Raw genomic sequence first — 13799 nt, forward strand, 5'->3', positions numbered from 1 at the left:
ATGAGAGTCTATTTTCATAACTCTTATGCTATGTCTCCTTCCCTTACTATTCTTTCTTTCCTTTTTTTTAATTTTGAAAAACATTTTATTTTTGTGTAGAAACAGAGTAGTTGATAGAGGAAAGAGAAAGAGACCTTCACCTTCAGTACTGTTCATGAGTCACAAAGCTCCTTTGCAGGTGCAGACCGGGAGCTTGAACTCTGGTCCTCAAGTATGTGCTAAACTCGGTGCTCTACTGCCCATACTTCTTGCTATGATTTCTTTTTTAAAAATCAATTTTAAAAATGTTTCTGTTGTCTTTATTTTTTGGATAGAAACATCCAGACATCAAGAGGCAGGGGGACATAGAGAGAGAGAGATACCTGCAGCACTGCTTCATTAACACCAGAAGCTTTCCTCCTGCAGGTGGGGACTGGGAACTTGAACATTGTAATGCTCAACCAGGTGTACCAACACCCAGCTTCTCACTACCATTTCTTAACGTGTGTCTTGAGAGCTGTTTTTGACTCTTCTCTATTTTCTTATCAGGCGGTACATTTATATATTTATTTATTTTTGCTTTTGTTGCCCTTGTTTTTTTATTGTTGTAGTTACTGATGTCCTCGTTTTTGTATAGGACAGAGAGAAATGGAGATAGGAGTGGAGATGGGGAAAGAAAGACACTTGCAGACCTGTTTCACCGTCTGTGAAGTGACTTCCCCTGCAGGTGGAGGGGGGCTCCAACTATGATCCTTACACCTGTACTTCACTCCACATGCACTTAACCCACTGTGCTACTGCCAGACCCCCGCTATTACATAATATATAGTGTCATTTTTACATCCCTTAGAAGATGTCACCAACAAACACTATGAGCAATTTTTAAAAATGTACATACTTTGGTTGTGCCTACCCTTTAATAGTTTGCATCAGTGAGATATTGATTAAGTTAAATAGCTGGTGATAGTTTGTATAAGGATCAATATAATTTTGAGATCAATTCTAGGTAAATTAGTATCTTCCCCTAGATTTCTTTCTATGCTTCTTTTATGTTAAATGAAAATATTTAAATGTTATATGAACTCCTGCAGGCTTCACAGTCTTAATGCTAAACACAAAGTTTATGGGTTCTCTAATGTGGACAGAATTCTTTTTATTTATTTATTGGATAGAGACAGCCAGAAATAAAGAGGGAAGGGGAGATAGACAGGAAAAGAGACAGAGACACCTGCAACACTGCTTCACCGCTCGTGAAGTTTTTCCCTGCAGGTGGGGACTGGGGACTTGAACCTGAGTCCTTGTGCGTTGTAACGTGTGCTCAACCAGGTGCACAACCACCCGGCCCCTCAGAATTCTTTTATAATTTTCTAAAACCTTGAGGGTAGGAAGGAGGAGTTCAAAGAAATCACCATTTCTCCCTTGATAATGTGATTGCAAGTGATAGTTAAGTTATGAGTACTACTATGGTCAGGGACCAGACAAAGCAGTTGCTGAAAATCTAAAGATGAGTTGTTATATGCATGCATGGAAATGTAAAGCCATTATGGATAGCAGACAGAAATGCAGGACACAGATGTGTAATACTGGCAAAATCAAATGCCAGAAATAGTTGTTTCACAAGTGTCACAGTTTTAATCACAAAATGGTGGGCAACTCTTGTTTCTTTTTTATTATGTTTTCCTTATAAGATACATGCATTTACTTATTACAAAAGAGAGAGAGAGAGAGAGAGAGAGAGAGAGAGCCAGAGTAAGGCTCAGTTTTGGCATAAAGTGGTGTCAGGGATTGAATTTAGGCCTCTGGGGCCTCGGGCGTACAAGCTGGTTTTTGGTAGGCTGAACTGTCTTTCCTATGAGGTGACTATTATTGAGATTTTGACCAAATCAAGGTTCTATTACCAATTTGGATTGTATATTGCTTTGCCATGTTTGTGACCCAGGTTTATGCCCAGGACCTGTTAAATAGAAGGAAGCTTTGGTGCTGTGATATCTCTCTCTCTCTCTCTCTCTCTGCCTCTCTGCCTCTCTGTTTATATCTAAAAATAAAAACGTGCTGTCTTTAGTTCACATGGCAGCTCTGTTTATGGAAAATGGGAATAGGCTCCAAAAAGTGCTTTTAATTTATATGTAACATAGAGGTACTTCTGGTAATGACAAACAAGTATCTTTATTACTGATGTTTTTAATAGTGGGAATGCCATATATTTGGGGGCGTGTACCTGGGTTTGGGACCCTCCTGATTTACTGCTCCTGGTAAACTTTTTTCTGCCCCCCCCCTTTAATTTATATAGAGATAGTGAAAAAAGAGAAAGGTAGAGGAGAAACACAACAGCACTGCTCCACCATTTGTGAAGCATCTTCCCGGTGCCGTCCGTGCATGATGCTCCCATGTAGTGCTGGTATCTCAAACCTAGATTTTTTTTTTTTATTGTTGTAGTTATTGTTATTGATGTCATCATTGTTAGATAGGACAGAAAGAAATGGAGAGAGGAAGGGGAAGGCAGAGAGGAGAAAAAGACACCTGCAGACCTGCTTCACTGCCTGTGAAGTGACTACCCTGCAGGGGGGGATCCCCCAGGGCTTGAACCAAGATTCTTAAAGATTCTTATGCTGGTCTTTGCACTTCAAGTCACCTGCACTTAACCCGCTGCACTACCACCCGACTCCCTCAAACCTAGGTTTTAAACATAGTAAAGTATGTGGTGTAGCGGGTGAGCTAGCTCCAGACCTAAAAACAATTTTAAAATTACAACACAGAGATCTATATTCCCTTTGTCCAACTTTACCTATTATTATTTTTACCCATTTCTTTCTTTGCTTTCCTATTCTCTATATGTACACATAAAATCCATTTGAGAATTTGATGCTTTTTATTTAGGCCTTTATCCTGAGTACTTTATTGTATATACCTGAGTTTTTTTTTTAAGAAGTAATTTTTGGTGGTGGGGCGGTAGCGGGTTAAATGCACATGGTGGGAACCGCAAGGACTAACTTAAGGATCCCAGTTCAAGCCCCTGGCTCCCCACCTGCAGGGGGGAGGGTCCACTTCACAAGTGGTGAAGCAGGTCTGCAGGTGTCTATCTTTCTCTCCCCCTCTCTGTCCTCCCCTTCTCTCTCAAATTCTCTGTCCTATCCAGCAACAATAACAATAATAACAAGGGCAACAAAAATGGGGGAAAAATGGCCTCCAGGAGCAGTGGATTCGTAGTATAGGCACTGAACCCCAACAGTAACCATGGAGGCAAAAAAAAGGTAATTTTCCAGGGGCCAGACAGTGGCTTAATTGGTTGAGCACATATATTGCCATGCACATGGACCTGGGTTCAAGATACTGGTCTCCACCTACAGGGGACAAGCTGTAGGAGTGGTTAAGCAGTGCTGCAGATGTCTTTTTCTTCCTCTCTGACCTCTGTCTTACCTTCCATTCTCAGTTTCCCTCTGTTTTGTCAAATGTAAGTATATATATATATATCAAACAAAAACTTTATTAATAGAAGCTGTCTCCCTTTAAAAGAATATAGTGTTCCATTTAAGATATCACATTTGGAGATACTTGGTCTTCATCTGCTGGTTATGTTAATTTTGATCATTCAGTTAAATGTCCTGATTTTCCCAAGAGAGTTACTATTCTCCCTTGTAATCAATCAACAGACAATTTCTAGGAAGACTTAAAATATATATATATATATATATAAACAAAGAGTCATGAAGACCAGAGTGCTTGCTTACAGTACTAGACATTAAACATTATGCCTGATCTTACACATGGAGATCTACTTTCTACCCAATGAACGACCTCCCTGGCCACAGGAAAATATTTTGCTATCCTGCTATATATTAGTGCCAGGGGCCAGCCCCAGTAGGTTATTAGGGTATCCTGGAGGAAGAGGGGCATCGGCGAAGAATGAAGAATGAAAGACGAGTGAGTTGATGCTGAATCAAGCTCAAGCAGACATCTCTGTCATACTTAAGCAGAACTTTATTTTTATAGTCTCATAAGGTTTAGATCATTAAAACAAAAATCACCAAGGCTTTGATTATTAAAACAAAAATCACCAAGTAAGAACAGCACAGGTAGGGAACACCTCCTGCTTTGTGAAACATTCACATTCCAGGGGCACTTTCTTCCCTAGTGATCACATCACAGTTTCTATGTCTTTTGTTATTCCTGTACCTGTGTGCTAGGCAAATGTCCTATTAAGATTAATATTCTACCTGTATGTTTATGCCATTCTCTTGCCCTTATGCATCAGAAGCCAATGGTTCATAAAAAGTTCAAGCTTGTTATGTTTCTAGGGGGCCTTAAACAAATTGAGCAGCCCATTTTTCATAAAATCTGTTCCATTTTTTGATCAAGGAGTTTTGTTTTGTTTCTTACTGAGAAGGCATCAAGGTAGTGCTGACCTGGCCAGCCTCTCCATAAAGTTAAACTCTGTAGCTAGAATCCATCTTCTGTGTATGCTCACTATGTGGCCTAGGTTCTCGTGTACTATTCCTGCATAGGGAAGTGGGAACACAGTGATGGGTGGTAGATTAAAAGGCCCATTGTATCTAGGCAGGTACCATAACTTGCCATTAATTAATTATGCTATGTAAGGTGGCCCCTCCACTGTGGGAACCACCAATCTTTCTCTATATTTTAGGGGGAATACTAAAGGAAATGGTGTAGATAAAGGGGAAAACACTTTTTCCTATTTGAGCCTCCTGAAAATTTTACATTACTAATATTGCTTGTTTCATTATGATCAGTCTTACAGAGTGCAGTGCAGGTTTTGTCATTATTTTTGTCATTGGTCAGGCTCTGAGCCTGGCCATAGGTAAATATTATTAAGACCACACAGAGCTTAATCCCAAACCCTATACATGGCAAAAGGCAAGATGGTTTCAGTTTGGCCTGGAGAGTCCAGCTGTGCTGAACTTCCTGCGAAGCTGGTACTGTGTCAAGCAGCTCACATGGTGGCACCTGCACCATATTAGAAGTTTCACTTTTAGATAAGATATAGCATCTGAGAGCGATAGCGCAGCGGGTTAAGTGCACATGGCGCAAAGCACAAGGACCTGCATAAGGTTAGTTCCAGCCCCGCCTTCCCCCCCCCCTCTTGCAGGGGCGCTGCTTCACAGTGAAGCAGGTCTTCAGGTGTCTATCTCTCTCCCTCTCTGTCTTCCCCTCCTCTCTCAATTTCTATCTGTCCTATCCAACAGTGACATCAATAACAACAATAGTAATAACCACAACAATGATAAAACAACCAGGACAACAAAGGAAAAAAAAAAGATAGAGCATCAACCGATACTTTTTTCCTAAATCAGTCAATAATTATGCAAAATAATGGCTTTACAACTCCTCAATATTTTCACATTAGGCTTGCCTTTCTGCTGTAATTGTGACCTCTTCCTACTCTCTTATTTCTCCTTTGTAGTCTATTTGTTATCAATATGATCTCATTAATTTCTTTCTTTCTTTTTTTCTTTCTTCCCTTTTTTTTCCTTTCTACTTTTCATGACCACTTCCATCTTTAGTTATTTAGATAGTCAGTTTCTCCCAGATTTGGCTATGAGAAGAATTTTGAAACTACATTCAATGTTTCAGACTCATCTTTCTTCCTGTCCTGAAACCAACAATTTCTCCAGGGAACCCTGGTTTCTTTTTGGTAGGGTGTGATATTAGAAATTTAGACCTTTGGGTCAGGCGGTGGCACACCTGGTTAAGCACAAACATTACAGTGCACAAGGTCCCAGGTTCAAGCCCCTGGTCCCGGCTTGTAGGGAGAAAGCTTCACAAGTGGTGAAGTAGGGCTGCAAGTGTCTCTTTGTCTTCTTCTCCCTCTCTATCTCCCCCACTCCTCTCAATTTCTTTCCATCTCTATCCAATAATAAATAAATAAATAAATAAAAATATTTAAAAAAATTTAGACCTATTCTGTAGGTGTCCTCTGGAGCTATGAAACTTGCTTATTGTGCAGACACTGGAAATGTATTTTGCACATACACACACATGCATATACCTTTTTCTACAAATATGAGTGCACACTGAAACCTCTGATTCCATTTCAACTCCACAGCATACTTATTTGAGTTCTTCTAATCTACACTATTTAGTTGTTGTAAAAATCATTCTAAACTACTGAAAAGGAAACATAAAGCAGTTTGGGGGAGCCACTGGTTCTAGTGATGAAAGCAGCATTGATAAAGTTAATCATATTACAAGTGCTATGGAAATTTAGAGAAGGTAACAACTTCAAGAAAGCTTTTTTTATATATATAATTTTTAAATTCTTTTATTTATTTTTATTTATAAAAAGGAAACACTGACAATAGGAGTGTACATAAATACCATTCCCACCATCAAAAGACTGTGTCCCATCTCACCCCACCTTCCCACCCCCTCCCCAGCCCCGTGAAGCCAAACATCAACCCTCACCCTCCACCCAGGGTTTTTACTTTGGTGCCCTGCTTGAAATTTAGTCAAACCCTGCTTTGAGTTTCCCTCTCTGTTTTTCTTTCTCAGCTTCTGTTTATGAGTGGGATCATCCCATACTCATCTTTGTCTTTCTGACTTAGCTCACTTAACATAATTCCTTATAACTCCATCCAATTTGGGTCAGAGAAAGTGGGTTCATTGTTCTTAATAGCTGGGTAGTATTCCATTGTGTATATATACCACAGCTTTCTAAGCCACTCATCTGTTCTTAGGCACGTGGGTTGCTTCCAGGTTTTAGCTATTATGAGTTGTGCTGCTATGAACATAGGTGTACGCATATCTTTTTGGTTGGGTATGATGGAGTCCTTGGAATATATCCCTAGGAGAGGAATTACTGGGTCATATGGAACGCCTTGTGAGAATTCTCCAGACTGCTCTCCACAGAGGTTGGACCAATTTACATTCCCACCAGCAGTGCAGAAGGGTTCCTTTCTCTCCATAGTCTTGCCAGCATTTGTTGCTACTGTTCTTTTTGATGTATGCCATTCTCACAGGGGTGAGGTGGTATCTCAGTGTTGTCTTTATTTGTATTTTTCTGACATCAGTGACCTGGAGCAATTTTTCATGTGTTTGTTAGCCTTTTGGATCTTTTCTGTAGTGAATGTTCTGTTCATATCCTCTGCCCATTTTTGGATGGGGTCATTTGCTTTTTTGTTGCTAAGTTTGCTGAACTCTTTGTATATTTTGGTGATTAGTCTCTTGTCTGATGTATGGCATGTGAAGATCTTCTCCCATTCTGTGAGGTGTCTCTGTTTGTGTGATAATTTCTTTGGCTGTGTAGAAGCTTTTCAATGTGATGTAGTCCCATTAATATGTTTTGCTTTAGTCTTCCTTGCAGTTGGGTTTGTATCATCAAAGATGCCCTTAAGGTTTAGATGGGAAAGTGTTCCACCAATGTTTTCCTCTAAGTATTTGATAGTTTCTGGTCTAGCATCCAGGTCATTGACCCATTTGGAGTTGACTTTTGTTTCTGTTGAGATAAAGTGGTTCAGTTTCATTCTTTTTTTTTTTTTTCAGTTTCATTCTTATTCGTGTTTCAACCTAGTTTTCCCAGCACCATTTATTGAAGAGAGCTTCCTTCCTTCATTTAATACTTTGGTCCCCCTTATCAAAGAGAGTCTTCTTCCTTCATTTAATACTTTGGTCCCCCTTCATTTAATACTTTGTATTAGATGTGCATTATGTGTCCACATATGTGTCCATTATGTCCATTATTCAAGAAAGCTTTGAGGCTGGGTGGTAGCACATTCAGCTAGTGCACGGGTTACCATGTGCAGAGGTGGAGTCAAAGCCGCATTTAGGGTGGAAGTTTGACAAGCAGTGGCAAGTCTATAGGTTCTTTCCCCCCATCTCTATCTCTTCCTCCTTCTCAATTTACCTTAGTCCTATCAAATAAAAGGAAAAAATGACCACTGGGAGTAGTGTATTTGTAGTGCAGGAACTAAGGCTTTGATAACATTTTCCTATTTGTGAAAGGAAGATTAAGGGTAAAGACCATTTATCTGACATCTTGGTATGGGATAGAGTCAACTTGATGTTATTCTGTGACAAATCTGAGAGAACATGTCAAGGGTTCTTGAATAAGCAGAAGCTGTTTGTCACAAAATGATCTGCAGCAAATAGATACTACCTGGGGGTAGTTATCTCCTCTCTATTAGCATTCATACTTAGAATTAGTAACTATTTAGTAAACTACTAGTAACTATTAGTAAACACCACCTAATTTAGAATCCCTCTAAATACTGTGAATCCGTGTTCAAAGTTGATTTTCCCTTTATTGGAATTCTCGTAGTATGTTGTATGTTAGACAGTGTGAAGAATTATCTGCACTATGGGACAGATATCTGGTGTGAACCCCAACTCTGCCAGCTTTTAGAAACTGTTACTTAACCTTGATTTTTGCGCCTGTAAATTAGGGATGCCGATAATGCCTGCTTCAGAATATTCTTGACAAACATATGGTGCTCTCCATTAAGTGTGTGGAATGAGCAGGCCCCTTATAACCCTTCATTTTGCCCCCTAACAAGGTGAGGTAAGGTGTTGAAACTCAAACTAGTTGAAAGAAGAAACTGTTTCAGCGTATTTTTTCCTACTATGTAATAAAATGCTATTAGAAACATTGTCTTGCATGCCTGTTTTCCTGTGGGAGAGTGGGCCTACTGCCCTGATGTCCAGGCCATTGTTTCCATGAGGTCCCAGAGGGTTGACCCCAAGCTTTCCCCCCGCTCCAGGTTGAGACAATGGCAGGTTCCTCCTGCCTCCTGCCTCGTGACACATGGCTTCTCTGGATGGGAGCTACCTTTCTGCACATGCCCTCCTCTCCCCTTAAAACAAAGGCCATGAATTACTGTATTATTGTGTGGCCAAACATGAAAACTACCGCAAACGTCCTGTTACTCAACAGCCCCTCTCTGAAGTGCCTGTAATTTACCCCCGGGGGAAATTGCACTGTGAGCTTGTGATCAAACCTTGTATGTTAACTTTTCACTTGTGAGTTTGTAGGTCAAAATGTGACTATGCATTGTGTTGCTTTGTGTTTGGGTTAATGATTACCTTAACCTTCTCCCTGTGCAATAGGTATATCTGCTTGCTTTCTCCCTCAATAAACGAGGCTTTCCCACAGCTGACTGCTTGTCTCTCTGAGCACTTTGCCTGCTTCACAAGGACCCACCCCAGGACTCCCAGGGGCCCTCTCTGACCTTTTTCGCTGGGGAGGCGGGGGACATGGAGTGACAGCCCACATTTTCCCTCTTTAAAAAATTTTTTTTATTTAATTATTTCATTGTGAGAGAGTCAAGCCAGAGCACCACATGCAAGCCACAGGAGTGCAAGTTCTGAGCTCTGCCAGTTGATCTATTTCCCCATTTGTGTGTTTGGCTAGAAATTTGAGCAGTAGGTGGCAGTGCAGCACTGGAAACCTGCTGAGGACCTAATCTAGTCCATCCCCTGACTTTAGAGAAACCTTAGGTGAATTCATTCTTGCTTTGTGAAAGGGCTGTCCCTTAGCATGTGGAACTCTGTAATTGGGCACCATCATCTGGTGTTGGGCTCTCTGATTGTGGGAGGAATATGAGCATTTACTCCATGGATGCCCATTGGAGGGTGTGGTGTGGAATGAGTCTAGGAGCAGAGGAAGGAGCTACCCAAGGTAGACACCTGCTTTCTGCATTAGTGGTTTTTTTTTTTTCTGCATGAGAGTAACCTAGATTAATGTGCTGCTTTGGTGCCTCATTTTGTTTTCATTAAAGGTTCTGCTCTAGCCTATGGGGAGAACTGATGGGGATCTGTCCACCCCCCATTATGTTCCTTAATTTTTTCATTCCTATAGAGATCTTGGTTAAAAGAGGGGTGCTGTTGCTTGTAATGCACCCACATTTGTTATCTGAAGGACAAATAGGCCATCAGTGTATGACAGATCCTCTAATAAGAATGTTGAAAACAACCCGTTAGAGCTTAGGGAGAACTTCCCCCATCCTTGGATGGAGGTCTGAGAAGATACCCTCTTGTGAGTCTCAACTGAGGTGAGCAAAGGGGAAAAACCATCTCTCAGACTAAGTTCTTCCCTTCTTGACTCTCAAGCACACAGAAACCTCAAACTGCAGCCTACATGGCCACCTACTTTAAGATTCATTCACTCAAAGTTCACACATTCCACCTCACCTTTTGATCACAGAGGAAGAGCACATCCTGTCACACACTCCTAACACTGGACAAGTTAGAAGCCCCTAAGACCTTATTTCCTGTAGCCTTTTGATGTCTTTGAAGACTTGTTCTTCTCTATCTCACCCCTATTCTCTCAGCTGCCTTTGGATAATTAAATGCCTGCAACAGGAGACTAATTGTATTGATCTTTATGTATCAACTCTTGTCATACCAACCCCTGCCATAGTGGCATGCTGACCTTTAAGAAACCTGTGAATTCTGACATATGTGAAAACTGTTCTTTGTCTAGCCTTCTATATCAACCCAACCCTCCTCCTTATAAATGAGTGTGTTCGTACCAGAATCTTCCCTGAGTTTCTTTCTTTTCATGCAGTCTCTTGAACTAGTGATGGAAATTCGGTAGTTTACCTTTCTAGCTGAGAGACCACTCACGCGTGCTCCAACAAACCCCCTTCAATGTTGTCTGTGTGCTGAGTCCAGTGCCAAGTGCTTCACAAACTCCATCCCATTGTCTTTTCTTCTTTTTTGCAGTTACTGTAATGTCTGTGGTTTTTTGTCCTCATTTGCGCTGAAGTTGAGGATTTGGGTGTGTTTTTTTTAATACCTTTCTGATTGCTGTGTGTATATATTGAGAGAGGTGTTCAAGTCATAATGCATTGACTTCATTGTAAAGTTAATGAATTAGTGTAGGAAACTGAACAAAGTAAATGAACTAGTGTAGGAAATAGAATATTTCTATTTCTTCGGGAGCACTTATTGTGGCTCCCATTCTCCTCTTTGAATGTAACCATCATCTCAACTTCTAAGCTATTTTTTAATTTTTTATTTTCAAATATTTATTTATTTATTCCCTTTTGTTGCCCTTGTTGTTTTATGTTGTAGTTATTATTGATGTCATTGTTGGATAGGACAGAGAGAAATCCAGAGGAGAGGAAGACAGAGCGGGAGAGAAAGATAGACACCTGCAGAACTACTTCACCGCCTGTGAAGTGAATCCCCTGCAGGTGGGGAGCTGGGAGCTAGAACTGGGATCCTTACACTGGTCCTTGCACTTTGCACTACGTGCGCTTAACCTGCTGCGCTACCACCCAACTCCCTATCATCTCAACTTCTAACACTATAAGTTAAATGTTTTATTAGGGAAAGTGCAAAGCATACAAAAGTAGAGTGAATGGCATGAGATACTCCTTTTACCTGTTAGTTGGCTAAAACAACTGCCAGCTCTTGGCCAATCGTCATCTTCCACTCATTCCTACATCCTAATATTTTGTATTATTTTGAACAAGTCCCAGGAAAGTGTACCATATAGCCCATAAATATTTCAATATGCATTTCTCAAAGGTGTGAATATTTTCAATGTTAGTCAAACCTCAATTACTAGTAATCATTTAAATATAAATTATCCAGTCAATTTCCCTAATACTCATTATTGGTTTTGTTGAATCAGGATCCACAAATGTAATTGTTTGCCTCCTTCCTTTTGCCCCTTACATTTTATTTTTTTAGAATCATGAAAGTACAGAAAAAGCTATAATGAGCTATACTGGCTTTATTCCCACTGAGCTTCAGTAGTTATCAACTCTGCAGTCATATTTCATCGACCCCATACCCAGTTACCAGTTTACATTCAATAGGTTCTTATATTCAATATATATTTTGGTATGTGTCTCTAAAAGAGAGAATTTAGAAGCATGTAACTAATGCCATTTTTATGTTACAATTATTCCTTAATGTCAAGTATTCCACTAATGCTTACATGTCCCCAACTATCTTATGTCTTTTTAGCTTATATTTTGTTGAAATAGGATCCACAAAAGACCCATTTATTATAATGTATCCAAAAAAAAAAAAACCTCTGTGTGTGTAGAGTTGGGTCCTCACATGTACAGGATTTCCCTGCTTGGGTCTCATTCCGATAGAGAGGGAGAGAGAGAAAGGGACAGACAGCATGACACTGATGCTTTCCCTGGTGTTATGACACTCCTGTATGGTGCACATAGTAGAACCCAACCTGTGCATGTACACATCATGTACTCTACCACTGAACTTTTCTCTCAACTCTGAAAAGTCACTTGTCTCTTTTAATCTACCAAGTTTATTTGTTGAAGAAAACAGGCCCTTCATCTTGCAGAATTTCCCACATTCTAGATTTGTTATTTTCATTCTATGGTGTTATTTAATGTGTTTTTCTGCCTTCCATATGTTATATTGAGCTGGCAGTTAAATAAAGAGGTTTGGTCAGATTCAGGGTTTTTATTTATTTATTTTTTGGCATGCATACTTCATATTACTTTGTTTGCTTTTGTCATGAGGCTCACAGTATTTCTTTGTCCCTCTATAATATTAAAGTTCATTCCTGATCGTTGCTTTGATCCCAATAGGTTTTGCAGAATATTGCTTTTTTTTTTTTTAATTCAGTTATTTGTTCTTCACTTAATTACAAAGAAAATTTATCAGTTGGGGGGGGGGAAGATAGCATAATGGTTATGCAAACAGACTCAAAGTCCCAGGTTCAATCCCCTGCACCACCATAAACCAGAGCTGGAAAAAAAAAAAAAAGTAAAATTTATCTGTTTAGTTATCCTGAAGCATAGTTTGGATAAAAGAGAAGATTTTTCAGAATAATGTGTTGACTACATCATTGTGACCTCATGGATTTAAACAGGAGGCTTCTTTATTTTACTTTATTGGGGAATTAATGGTTTACAGTCAACAATAAAATACAGTAAATGATAAACTCTTGTAGAGTTATTGACATTTGCAGCGGCAGGACGCAGAAAAAGGAGGTTTGGAGCAGAAAGGGAATACAATCCTTTATTTGCGCTGGCACCTCAGAGTTGGGTGAGAGAGCAACAGTTTGGGCCACGTGGAGGTAGCAAAAATGGCCGCCTCGCACAGCAACCTTCCCTGCGTCTAATCACGAAGTGAAAGGCGGGCAAGAGAGTGAGGTGCGGAAGAAGAAGGGCTTTTATGGGAATAGCTCTCCTAAGAATGAGAAGGGGGAGGAGTAACCATAGCACTCCAGGGTAGGATAATAACTCTCCCGGGAATGGGAAGAGGGAGGAGTAACCAAAGCACTCCAACTATTGTGGGGAATTGACAATGCCCTGAGGGCACAACATGGCGGAACAGGCGCTCCGAGAATGTTCCAACTCTTGCTGGGGAACTTGCAATAGCCTGAGGGGGCAACATGGCAGATGTGACTGCATCTGCACAATTTCCCAGCAGAGTCACAATAATTGTCATTTAAAAATAACATCTTTTGTTTTCTATTTCGTTTTATGGAGCTGGAGCCTCACATGCACTGTTTCACCATATATATATGTGAAGAGCCAGAGAAATTGAGAAGGAAGGGAGAGAAAAAGAGACACCTACAGAACTGCTTCATGGTTCATGCAGCTTTCACCCTGAAGGTGGAAGGTGGGGGTGGGGGCTGGGGGCTGAACTTCAGTCCTTGCACTTTGTAACATGTGCCCTACCATGTGTGCCTCCTCTTACAGGCAGAGAGAGTGAGTGTTAATCACTGTGGTGCTAGGGATGTCACTTTGTCACCTGGGTCTGGCATATTGTCAAGGCTCATATTCTATAAGGTGAACTCTTTCTTGAGTATATAAACATCTGTTTATATTCTTTTAGTACTAATATGCACATTTTACATAAATTCTAATGTTCATCAC

General features: G+C 40.3%; 1 protein-coding gene across 1 annotated transcript in view; it reads left to right on the plus strand.

Annotated features, from left to right (window-relative positions):
• MRPS27 (mitochondrial ribosomal protein S27) overlaps nt 1-13799 on the plus strand; it is a 96630-nt gene that overhangs the window by 3770 nt on the left and 79061 nt on the right. The gene's annotated exons all lie outside the window — the stretch shown is intronic.

The sequence above is a fragment of the Erinaceus europaeus genome, chromosome 5 (assembly GCF_950295315.1).
Source record: "Erinaceus europaeus chromosome 5, mEriEur2.1, whole genome shotgun sequence".
NCBI lineage: Eukaryota > Metazoa > Chordata > Mammalia > Eulipotyphla > Erinaceidae > Erinaceus > Erinaceus europaeus.